Genomic DNA, 12,595 nt, shown 5'->3' with positions numbered 1-12,595 from the left:
AATTATTCCGGTCACGTTCCTGGCTGACAGCCGGCTGTCCCGGAGAGCGCTGAAGTGAATCCACTGGTCCAGTCCCGGGGATAGCAGCAGCAGCAGCGGAGCAGCAGCAGCGGCGGCGGCAGCGCACCGACACCTGCAGTATAGGATGTAAAGGGAATTCCCACTCTTCAAACTGGTAAGTTCAATACTACACCTCACAGCACTCTGCACACAAACGACTCCATATATATGTATATATGAATATATATATGTAGTGTGACAAACGACAAATAACGGGTTTTTCTTAATTCTGTTCCGTCCATCGCGTTGGGACAAAACCAAATTTTAACCTAAAAAAAATAAAAATAAATAAAAACCGGACTGCGGCCGCATCATGTGTCAGCTCAGCAGCACTTATCCTGGAAACAGCCCCCGGACTTGACACTGACTCATTTTAATTGCTTGATTCCATTTGCGGTGATGGAGCTGGTGATTGTGTGTGTGTGTGTGTGTGTGTGTGTGCCACACAGAGCCTCCTCTGGTCGGTGGTCATTACAACAATCAGACACTTGGGAGGAACCGGGGAGGAAAAGAAAAGAAAAGGACAAAAGAAAAAAAAAATCCATTTAAGCTCTGAACAAACAACAAGGTGTTGTGTGGACACCGTTTATGTCTGTCATTTTTCCACTGATTGTTGTTGTGCTTCAGTCACATGGATGCGCCACGCTTGACGTGAAGATGTCCAGTTTGATCACATGTTTGTTCCTATGTGTATGGAAATCCAATCACACAGACACCCACGCATGTGATTTTTTTTTTTAAACTCTCCGGTCCTCACACCCCCCCCCGCACCCCCCTGAGACCAGGACTTCAAAGAAGTGTTGAGATCTGATCTCAGATCTGCTGCTGTCCCTCAGTCTCCTCCATCGTTAGAGACCCTGGTGGCTGTCGTCTGTATCTGCAGCCTCTCAGGGTCTTTAGTCTTTCCTCAGTCCAACTTCTGGTTCTGTTTCACACTTCCTTCTTCTCTCTCTTTCTTATTTTCACACTGACTTTCCTTGCCAGCGTTAAATGTCATGATGTGTTTGTGAGTCTTGTCCAGTTTTTGTTTTTTGGGGGATTTTAAACATGGAGCACAAATGTCTCAATGTCTTCTGTTCTGGACTGGCTGCTCCACAATGCTGCTATTGATTTAATGTCAAAATAATTCATCCCTGCATCAGTTGATAAGTGAATAGAAAACATTTTGTTTCTTAAAAAAAAAAATCCTGGACTATGGGGTGATTTTAAGGGTAGATTTTTTTTTTAAATGTTAAATGTCGATCTTGAATCGATGATTCCCTGCAGCACATTCCTCTTAGATTCAACCCCACGAAAACTAAAATCCATTATGAATTTCTGACCTCATTTTCATCATGACGCAAAACCAGACGTTGGGTTGGATGGATCAGCTGTCAATCAGACTGTCAATCACATAAAATAGAACTTTTACCGATGAACAAAATCGACGTGTTGGTGTTCGTTAGGGTCTGGACACAGACGTGGTCAGCTGATCCGCTGACCGCTGCCCTGACGTCCGACACCTCAGTCCGCTCGGACATTTTGGTTGTTTTTCTTCAGTACTGCCCCAGTGTTGGGTACTTTGGTGCAGGAGCCCTGACGTCCGACACCTCAGTCCGCCCGGACATTTTGGTTGTTGTCCTCCAGGGCTGCCCCAGTGTGTGGGTACTTTGGTGCAGGAAAGCAGCTGTAGGTTTGGGAAACCGGTGTCTCCACATCTGATGTTCCCCTGTTCTGTAGTCGCGCCGATGAAGTTGAAGCTGAAGTTTTTATTTTATTGACGTTGCTCTGAACAAAGATTGACTTTTATGTTACAAACGTAGAGATGAAGTGATCTTTAAGACGTTACCGTGTTTCCCTCATGTAAGAGGCTGGTAAATATATATTTAACGTTGGATTATTACAACCAAATACTTATAATTTTATTGAATTTTGACGAGTTGATGAGTGTGACACAGTAGTCCAGTTAAACAATGATTGGTTTGTATTGATTACTTACAGTAGCTGCCACACACTGACCTACATATTGGAACAGGACTGGTGAGAAATATATATATATATATATATATTTACATGTTTACACTGAAACTTAATGAGTGTGACACATGAACTCAGGGCAGTTATATTAAACATTGATTGTTTTGTATTGATTACTCCCAGTGTAGCCACCACAAACTGACCTACATGTAAGAAGAGGACTGCTGAGAAACATATATATATACATATATATAAATATTTTGAAAAATCTAACAACTATTTTTTTCTAGTTTCTACACAAGATATGTTTACTTGTATGAAGTAAAAAAAAAAAATTATTATTGACTGTTTTTCTCCCTAGTCTCTTTCTTTCATTCAGTCTCTTTATTTTGAATTTAAACAATATTTTAAATGATATATTAGTATAAATTGGCTTTTAAAGACATTTGATTTCTTTTCTCCCATGTCATGAATGCAGAGGGAACATTTGTTGTCGTGCTCTTCAGTCTTTGTTCATTCTTTTGTTGCTAGCCTGTGTCTTTCTTCGCATGTGAGTCTTTGTGTGCTTGTATGAATAGAAAAGTAGAAAAGTTAAGTTTGTTACTAAGATAAGCTGGATAAAGAAAAAATGTTTTTGAAAGAATGTAGAGGAGGAGGAAAAGGAGAAGAAGAGCTCACTCACTAATTAGCATTAGCTGCTTACACTTTTTTTAATTTATTTTTTTATTAAAAGTTGACAAACATGATTCAAAATGATTCCGATTTCAGTGAAAATAATAATAACCAGGTGTTACAGCAGACGATTTGACACACACAGCTGCCATTAAATATGGAACACCAGTAAGTGCTGCGCCTACAGTCGGTGGCTGAGGCTGTTTCCTCTTGTTAGCGGTCACACTCGGGCTCACTGCGTGAAGTGTGGAAGTAAGAGAGAGAGAGAGAGAGCGGGAAAGAACTGGGCACAGGATGGAACCAAAGACAGAAGGAAAATGAGTTTGAAAAAGAGAAAATATATGGAGCAGATATAGAGATGAGATGGAGCCATAAATCATCAGACTGAAATGACCTCTGTGGACCGGGGGGGTGTGGGGGGGCAGTGAGGCAACACTGTAACACAAAGACTTCATTGACTGACTGTGACCGTTCATCTGTGGGTCAGGTTGATGGCCGCCCTCCAGCCTGTGTGTGATACTGCGGTTTGGAGTTGTTGTTTATTGGTTGAAGTAAATGCTACAATAGCCAGGCAGTCCGAACCGTTACAGTCCGTGTATGTGTGTCTGTGTGTTTGTGTGTGTGTGTGAGGCACGTGTTCTCGCTTCGTCTAACACGACCTCCCCAGGTAGAATCCTTCGAAATCCTTCAGAGTTTATACGATAAGACGTGTTTTTCTTTGTGTATTTAGGTCCATGTTGGTCTCTCTCTCTCTCTCTCCCTCTCTCTCTCTCTCCCTCTCCCTCTCCCCCCCCCCTGTATTTTAGTGTAGTGATAGTACAAATGCCTCTGGGACTCAGATATCCAGTCCGCTCCAGATAAAACATAATAATCATTTGAGTGCTAATTGTCTCCAAGATTTAAAAAAAAAAGTTTCATCATTTCTACGTGAAACGGTCGACGTCTGCCCCCGTTCTTAACTGACTTAACTAGTTTTACTCACACTCCTATCGTTGGTCACATACTCGATACTTGACATTTACTACGAGTCCGTCTAAAATACGACTTCCTAGTAATTAAAGGAACCAGGACTGGTCAGGGTCGTCATTATTCTACTCTAGGTTAAACACATTTTTCCTAATGAGTTATTACCGCCACCAGTTACAGTTTGACCTCGGTCACATGAGGGTGAGAGCGTGGGGAGTAGACTCGCCTCACAGCAAGAAGGTCACTGGTTCAAACCCAGCTGACTGTACTGATGTTCTCCCTGTATGTGCCGGGGTTCTCCAGCATCATTTGCCGTGGAAAATTATCCAATTCCACCTACTTGGTCTGAAATCTATTATTTATTCAGTGGGGATAATTTTTCTTTCTTCGTTAAATTACAGCGACAGGCAGATTAATTAAATACTCTTCCACTTGATGGCAGCAGATGGCTATGAAAACTCGAAAAAAACGAGAATCAGATGGCTATGAAAACTAAAAAAAAAACGAGAATGAGAACGGTTGAAGAAGATCTTTGCGTGTCTTTCTTCAATTCCTGTGATTATATCAGCGTTGTTTTCAACTAAACAGGCCGGGATTTCACACTGAGTTAGTGAAATGTGAATACATTTAAACTTAAAGATCACTATATTTCATTACATATACTTTTTTTTTGGCTCAGTTTTACTGCGACCACCAAATGACCAAACACTTAGCGTTATGTGACTGTATAAAACCACTGAAAACCACTACATTTTAAAGAGACTTGAAACACGTATACACCGGACAAAATCTGTCTAGAATATTGACGAGAATCACAAGACACAATCCTAAAAAAAAAACAAAAACATGTGACTCACAACCCCCCAAGGGGAACATGATAACTATGAAGATTATCTTTTCCGTGTGACTTGTTAGGTCCTGTGATGAAAATGCCCAAAGCAAATTAGGACGTCTCCTACATCAGGGGTCGAGTCAGTCAGTGCTGTTATTCACAGTCATATATAGAGTGGCTGGGTTATTTTTTTACTTTACACAATCTGAACCAATGAAAGAAAAACGCACTAAATACACAAATAAATATTTATATCAAAATGTATATATTAGGTTTAATATTGGCATTGTTTGACTCCTAATATTTATTTCCATTCAAATACAAGGACAGGAGACACTGGAGAACCAATGAGAAGTTGAGGAGACAGAGCAGAACAAATAGCACATCTACACACACACACACATATACAGTTTAACTTTCGTAGACGTTGCTCCAGTTTCTTCTACGTCTGGCAACACATCCGTGAATCAGCAACTCCAGGCTCAGATGATACTGTTCCAGTCAGGGTACAGAGGAGACCACAGGCTAAACTGGGCTGCAGCACCTGCATCACATTACACATGGTGTTCAACACCGACCACGATGGTTGACCACACCTGCAGCCTAACACACACACACACACACGGAGAGCCAAGAACACACGTCTGAGGGACTTAGATAGGAATAAATAAACAGACAGAAATACAGTGGACACAGGACATTTAAAATCCCCCCAAAAAACAAACAAAAAACAGCTAGCGTAAATCAAAAAAACTCACTATATATATATGTATATATACATATATGTATATATACATATATGTATATATGTGTATATATGTATATATATATATACATATACATATGTATATATATATATGTATATATGTATATATACATATATATGTATATATGTGTATATATGTATATATATGTATATATATATATATACATATATATACATGTATATATGTATATGTGTATATATATATATGCAAGAGTGACATTTTGAACTTTTATTGTTTTGGTTTTTTTTATTATTATTATTTCATACACACTCCTATGGGCAGAACTTGGGGGCAGTAGAGGGCGGGGTGATTATCAACAGACAGGCAGTTAGCCACAGACCCCCCCCCCCTTTTACTCATGCTCGATAACCAATTTACAATCAAATCAATGCAGGTTAGCTCAACGCTGGAATACTGCAGTAAGTAGTACCCATCCAATACTGCGACTCCTCCAGAAGTACTTCACAGCACGGAGACAATGCAGGAGTAATCACTAACTCACTAGAACTGACGTAAAACGGATCAGAACGGTCTCATCGACACGTGTTAATTGTTAATCAGCTAATATATAAAAAAAGAACCTGCTGATTTAGTCATTTGTGCTTCAGTTTTTGTATATTCAGCGGGGGGGGGGGGGGGGGGGTCAATACTCCTAATTGCAAGATTGCAGTTTTAGGACGTCATGGCTGACAAAAGATACAGATGAATGTCTTTAATGAACGATGAAGCCTAATGAGATTCATGAAACGCGGGGGGGGGGTGGGGGGGGGCGGGGGGGGGGGGCAGTGATGTCCGACACCCAGTCGACCGGAGCGACCTGGAGAACCAGGGTCTGCTGCTATGGATTATAGGCTGTGATAATTGACATGTCTACTATAGCTTCGTCATTGATCTCCAGGGGGCAGCGTGTCTAAAATATGGGACGTACCGTAACGTCATGGGGCTTGTGCAGCGCCGCTGCCTCCGCTGGCCATGTGTCATATTCAAATATGAACGCATATTTTTGTACAGATGTGATTAAAGAGCCCATCATTTGTGATATAAATTGTCGGGGGGAGGAGGAGGGAAGAGATATATAGATGTAGTAAATATGCAAGGAATAATCATTCCTCTGCAGTGGACGTATACCCCCCCTCCACTCACCCCCACCCCTCACCCCCCTCCCATCCATCCATCATGTCTTCACGTCACCTACACTCTCTCTTTTCATTTCACCTTCTGTTACCGTCGTCCTTTTCTCCACAGCTCGTCTCAGGCGTACAGTAAGTGCAGATGGGATTTGGCAGTTTCTTAAATCAACAAGATGCCACTCTCCTCCGACGGCAATCCGTCTTCCACGCTGTATCTGCTGAGCGCGTACAGACAGAGAGCATGTGCACAGGCGTGGGCCGACGGCAGTTCTCCGTGTGGGCGGGCGGCAGCCGTACACTCTGGACTACACAGCGCGCCTTTGTGTTGCTCTGAGTTTCGCAGGCTTCATAGTAAACCGTTTATAAAATGTACAAGTCAAAGGTCAAGTGTTGCTTGAGATGACATCAATAACAGCGGCCGCGGTTTTCAACACTTCCAGAGGAACGGAGGTTTGGAGCAAACAGGTGAACACAAGGCAGGATCTTTGAGCCAAACTGATTTGTTGGTGTCAACCGTTTTTGGATTTGCATTTAGGGCAGTTGATGACAGCATTTGCTTATCGTTGTTTACCAGAAATTATAGAGGGTGTGTGAGTTTTTTTTGTTTTGTTTTTTGAAAAAGCAAACATGCCAGAATGAGACAATAAGCCGCATTGACTCTGCCAGTGTCCACCGGTGTCAGCTCCATCCCTCGGGATAGAGCGCAGCCTCTGTCGAAGGTGACGTAACGTACAATGCGGTTGAAGGAGAGAAAGAAAACAATGGACGAGTGACTGTGTGTACTGATGAGTACTGTGTTGTAGTCACAGTACTTCTGTGTTTCAGTGACTCTTGTATCTCATAGTGCTCCTACAGGGGACAGCTTTCCAAAGGTGCAACAATATGCAGACGACTTCATGCTATACACTTTGGTCCAATCTTTAAAAAAAGAAAAAGAAACGTTGTTTTTCTTTCTGACTGAGCTCATACAGGGTGAACTAAGGATACTGTTGGTCCCTGCTCCTGAATGAGTTGTTTTGTTGGCCTGTCCTGGCACAGCTGCTGGGAACCTGCCAGGAAAGCAGCTGCCCAGCTGGTGGCTGCTCGCTCTTCTTCCCTGCTCAATGAATTGAGTGGGAAAATTAGGGCCTTTCATCAATTGCCTGGCTGCAGATATTGGGAATACCTGAGGCAAACACGATTCAGCCGCCGTGAGCACAATCACTGTCTTCTGTTTCAGTGTTCCGTCCTTTTTTTTTCCCCCTCTTTTTGTTGCGCTCCTGTCTTCTGTTTCCATTTTCTACCTAAATGTCAACGTACAGTGTCAGCTCCGTTCAATCCAAGGCCTGAGGAGACCTTTGCATTCTCCTCATTTTAAAGTGACATTTAAAAACAAAAAATCCATCAAAGGAGAAACGGAGAACAGTCTCTGTATGGATTTCAGTTTAAATAAAATATAACACGTTTCTTTGTGCACGCGTGGTCATAAACTGATAGGAGTGTGAGAGCGTGTCGTCTCTGATGTTTTTTCATGTCAAACTTTTGACCAGGAAGAGTGATGATTAAAACGTTTGACGTCAAAATTTAACCTGTGACTGGGCCTGGACCACACTGAGACATTGACTGATTCCCACAGTGGGGACATGGTGTGATCTTTGACTGGTTAGCGTCGGTCATAGGTAAAGAACACAGAGTCTTTGGACGTCAGGTTTTTGGACAATTTGCAATTAATTCAACACGGACCTGGGAATATGACGACGCATTAGTCATGACACGGAGACACACTGTGTGCAGTGTGTGTGTTCCTGGAACACACTCATTTACCCCTCACTCAGCCCCTGATAAAGAGTCGTGACTTGAACCATTACGTCAGTCTTCGATTGTTGTTGTTGTTTCTGTGTCGGTGAAAGTTTTATTTTTCCGTCCAAAACGACACTCGTCAAAGTTTCTTTTTGTCAGAAGGACGATCGTCCTGATCTATATATTCTCTCAGAAACGTTGTAAATTGTCAACTCGATTTTTAACTTGAATTCCAAGAGGGCTTTTAATGTTTTTTTTTGTTGTTTTTTTTTTAACTGTCTGTCTTTTGAATACAGAATCAGAGGAGAGAGTCATCAGACAGAGGGAGATCGTAGACTTTAGTCTCACAGCAACTCTCTCCTTCCAACCAAGCTGAGGTTTTATTTCCTCTTCGTCCACCGTGTCCACCGTAGTTGGCCGCCAACCTGTGGACATTAAACATTTAATAACATTTTACGACCGTAACCTAAAGGTTGTGTTGCTCGAAGGTGGTCTTCATATACCGTTCTAACGTCTGCCTGGAAATTTATTACTCAGCTTCATTTTCTTTTAGTAGTGGAGCACAGAGCTGTGAACGTCCGAGATACTGAGATAAAGATGGACGCTCTGGTTTAGGTGGATGATGAGCCAACCTACCTACCAGTCTGTAGGCTGGATGGATGGATGGATGGATGGATGGATGGATGGATCAACTGCCCCAGGAGGGGGTAAAGTCGTTGGAGAGTTGCAGTGTCACAGTAATGTGATCATGTCTGAGAGCGAGGAGACATGAAGGGTCTGTGACTTTATTGACAAGCCCATCTGATGGAGAAGCTGTTTCGCAGGGTTCGGGTTTTTTGCTCCAGATGGACGGCGGCTCTCTGCCAGATGGAAGTGTCTCAAACAATTTGGGTCCATGGTGGGAGGGGTCAGCTGCAATCTCGCCGCCGCTCCACGGGAACCTGGAAGCCTTTGCTCCTGAGGCATGATGAGGCAGATTGCAGCTGATCTGCCCTCGTCCTTGGCAGTGGCAGCCAACGTGTGACAGAAGCGCATCATCGCTGCGTTTCTTTCGCTGCGACAGGAAGTTCATCCACTGTTGCTCTGTCTCCTCTCAGGACATGTCAGGACCACCAGACTCACAGCTAAACTGCCTTAAAAATGTATGTAGAGCGAGTGCTGCTCATATAAAATTGATGGTATTCGTGTGTCATCCATCACTTCACCGAGACACAGTGAAGAAACTGACATGGAGAACGGATGTGAGGAGCCAGGACACATTACAGCTGAAACACTGACCTTTTACTGAAGCCCTCGTCGTTGAGCCGTGTCCCATTTTTATAGATTCTATTTTTGTTTTTCTCTTTTTTTCCTCCAATCTCTGAAGATCCTTGAGTAAAGTGTAGATGAAAGCTTCAAGAAAGAAAAAAAAAAAAACACTTCCTCAGGGGAAAACCATTGATGTTAGACTAAAGGGCGTTAGCACCGTGTTAATGAAACCAGTGATGAAATATTTTTTGAATATTTAAAACACTACAAACAACATGATTTTTCTCTGCATTTAAACCATCTTTAATCCCCTGGTGGCCGGGAATGGACGCACAGGAGAAGTGGGCTGCAGTACACTGTACATTTACGGACGCACAGGAGAAGTGGGCTGCAGTACTCTGTACCGTTCCTGTCTTTTAGTTACATTTACATTAATTTTTAAAATTCAGAAATGACAAAAAAACATTACAATTTCTACTTTATCCTGCTTTTTTAAAATGTATTTTCCAAAAAAACATTACAATTTCTACTTTATTCTGCTTTTTTTATTTATTTGATTTATATCTGGTTTGGGATGTTTCCTGTTTCTCTCTCTGTAGGACATATTTCAGTTGGTGCTGTATCAATCAGGAGCTGTTGGGGAGGGGGTCGACATACACGGGAATCTCAGAGGGTGAGCGCAGAGTGTACATGTAAGTGTTAGATAGGAGGTAAAGGCTAGAACATAGAGGGAGAAAGTGAATGTTTCACACTGACAGAAAATCCACCTCCAACATTTACCCTCTGATCTGAGAGAAACGGCCTCGACAACCTGTCATCTCCGCTCTGGCACCTGTAATAACCCTGACGGCAGGAAGTCCAGGAAGTTTTGCAGTCGGTTCTGCTGTCAATTTGTGAGTGCTGTTCAGGAGCAATGATGTTGGCTGAAGGGACTGGACGTATGGATGGATGGATGGATGGATGGATGGATGGATGGATGGATGGATGGATGGATGAGGCTGTGTGTAGACAGTGTTTGCTAACTGTATGGAGAATGCCACGTTACTGAATATTATGACTACTTCAGATTTATTTCTTTTTTTAGTAACGTCTTTAGATACCAAAATGTCACATTGACAATTTGTCATTTTTATCTTGTTTTTACTTGACATTCCCTTCTTTTTATTTCTTCCTAATAATTGAGTTTTGTCCTTCCTGTTTTGCCATGTCCCCATTTTGGTAAAATACTGAAAAAAAAAAAAAGTAGTCTTATTTTTATTATAACCCTACGTCAGAAAAGTTGGAACACTATTATAAAATGTAAAAAAAAAAGACATTTGGATTACAGACATTATTTAACAGCGTTATTTTTGCTGACTTCATGCCTAAAAGATGACATTTTTTCTCTAACATCGTGGCCACAGGGGCTAAAGCTGAGGAAATACTGTGGGGTTTTTTGAAGTCTGTGCTGCATCGACAAATGTTCCTCGGGGCTGTGTCCTGTAAAAGTCTGGTCACATTTACGTGTGTGCAGCCTTGATCTGTCTTCTACTAACAATGCCATCAGGACGGGCTGGTAAAGTTAGCACTTTAAGTGGATTGTTGTTGTCGACTCACAGGTCACAGAGTCACGTCTGTTCCTGTTGTGTTTCTAAGACCTTTTCTTCTTTATCTTCATGCTGCTCTGTTTGTTGGTGTGAAGCGCTCTAATCACACCATCTTAATTATCCATTATCACAGCTCTGACGATGATGGGTTTTTGTTTCACCTCGTCGCAGAAAAGCACAAATTACTTTTGTTGAAAACTATCGAGCCAGCTCATTTCACCTGTAGGCCGCCGCCGTGCCGCCGCCGCCTCCTTCCAATCATGGTGCAGAGACTGAATCAGAGGAGGTTGGATGAGTCTGACTGAATCAGAGGAGATGAAAAAAAATCATTCGACTTATTTTGCTCAGAGAAAGCACAAGTGATTGCCTGCAGTATTTCCATGCAGTACTTTTAACAACTTGCTCATCAGCCAGAAGACGGCCGATGTCATATTGACAAGTACAGCTCGTACTGCACGTCTCCGTGGAGTACGAGCTTCATCGTTGGCCACGCGTTGACACTGATGTTGTTGTTTTTTTTTTTTACCATGTTGTCCAGATATTGAATGATGACTTTAGACAATGACATTCTAAGGTCACATCCCTGTGGTTATAGCAGTCCATAACAGTCCTGTAAGAATACACGGGGTCCTCGACTTATGTCGGGGTTCAGGTCCTGGCGGCGACGGAACTCAGATCTTTGCCGTTCATCGGAACTTGCATTACATTTCTTGGGGTGTGTATTGGTAAGAATCTGGTGATACGATACTACATGTATCATGATATGTATAACAATATGTATCACTATATGGGGGGAAATTATTTATTTTTATATAATGCAACTATTAACATGACGACATTGATTATATTTTTTTAAACAATTTAACAGAGGGATCTACATCTGTAATCACTGCAGAAGGAATAAAAGCAAAAAACAAATGTTAACAAAAAATCGATACGCTGTTGAACCCTCGCAAAAATTGCAATAAACATTCTGACCAAGTTGGAGCCTTAGATTAATATAAAACTTTTTTTATTAAAAAAAAATAAACATTTTGTACCAGATGACGTAGCTCATAGACCCAGGCATTACACCTGTGTTCCAGGGAGCTGCTTCATGACTGGAACAGTCAGGTCCAGGAGCGACGTCAGAGACGTGGTCAACTCCACGGCCAGAAGTTGTGAATCTGGCAGATCGTTGGAGCTTTAAATGAATATCAGACTAAATCACAAAACACTTGAAACCCGTTAGTGACTGAATGTAGACTGCTGTTCTCCTCCTCGGCCTGAAGGTCCTTTTTGGAATGAGAAATGAGAAGAAAACACTTGTAAAAATAAATGTGGCAGCGAGAAGGTTGACAGCAGAGGGTCAGCGCTGACGCACCTGCAGCTCTTCCCACCACAGAGAATCATCTTCCATCTTCACAGAGAGAGAAAAAAGGGAAATGTTCCTCCGACCCGTAGGCGCCAGAATCTCATACCTCTCTTTTCATGCTCCTCATGCAAAATAGACACTCGGGCAGAAAACTGCACCAAAGATCAGAGGAAGAGTGGTTGTGACGGATGTGGTGGAGTCGGCGGCAGCAGCAGCAGCAACAGCAGCAGCCGCAGCAGCCCCCC

The 12,595-nt window shown here is 42.3% G+C and overlaps 1 protein-coding gene across 1 annotated transcript in view; it reads left to right on the top strand.

Annotated features, from left to right (window-relative positions):
* The first annotated feature begins 6 nt into the window (after window positions 1-6).
* The window catches only part of LOC103385920 (probable G-protein coupled receptor 22), a 21,850-nt gene continuing 9,261 nt past the window's right edge, over window positions 7-12,595 (top strand). Inside the window, exon 1 of the mRNA XM_025060416.1 lies at window positions 7-175. The gene's annotated coding sequence lies outside the window, so the exon portion shown is untranslated. The remainder of the gene's footprint in view (window positions 176-12,595) is intronic.

The sequence above is a fragment of the Cynoglossus semilaevis genome, chromosome 11, assembly GCF_000523025.1.
Source record: "Cynoglossus semilaevis isolate Cse_v1.0 chromosome 11, Cse_v1.0, whole genome shotgun sequence".
In the NCBI taxonomy this organism is placed as follows: Eukaryota; Metazoa; Chordata; class Actinopteri; order Pleuronectiformes; family Cynoglossidae; genus Cynoglossus; species Cynoglossus semilaevis.
This window is presented reverse-complemented; position numbering and strand designations above follow the sequence as displayed.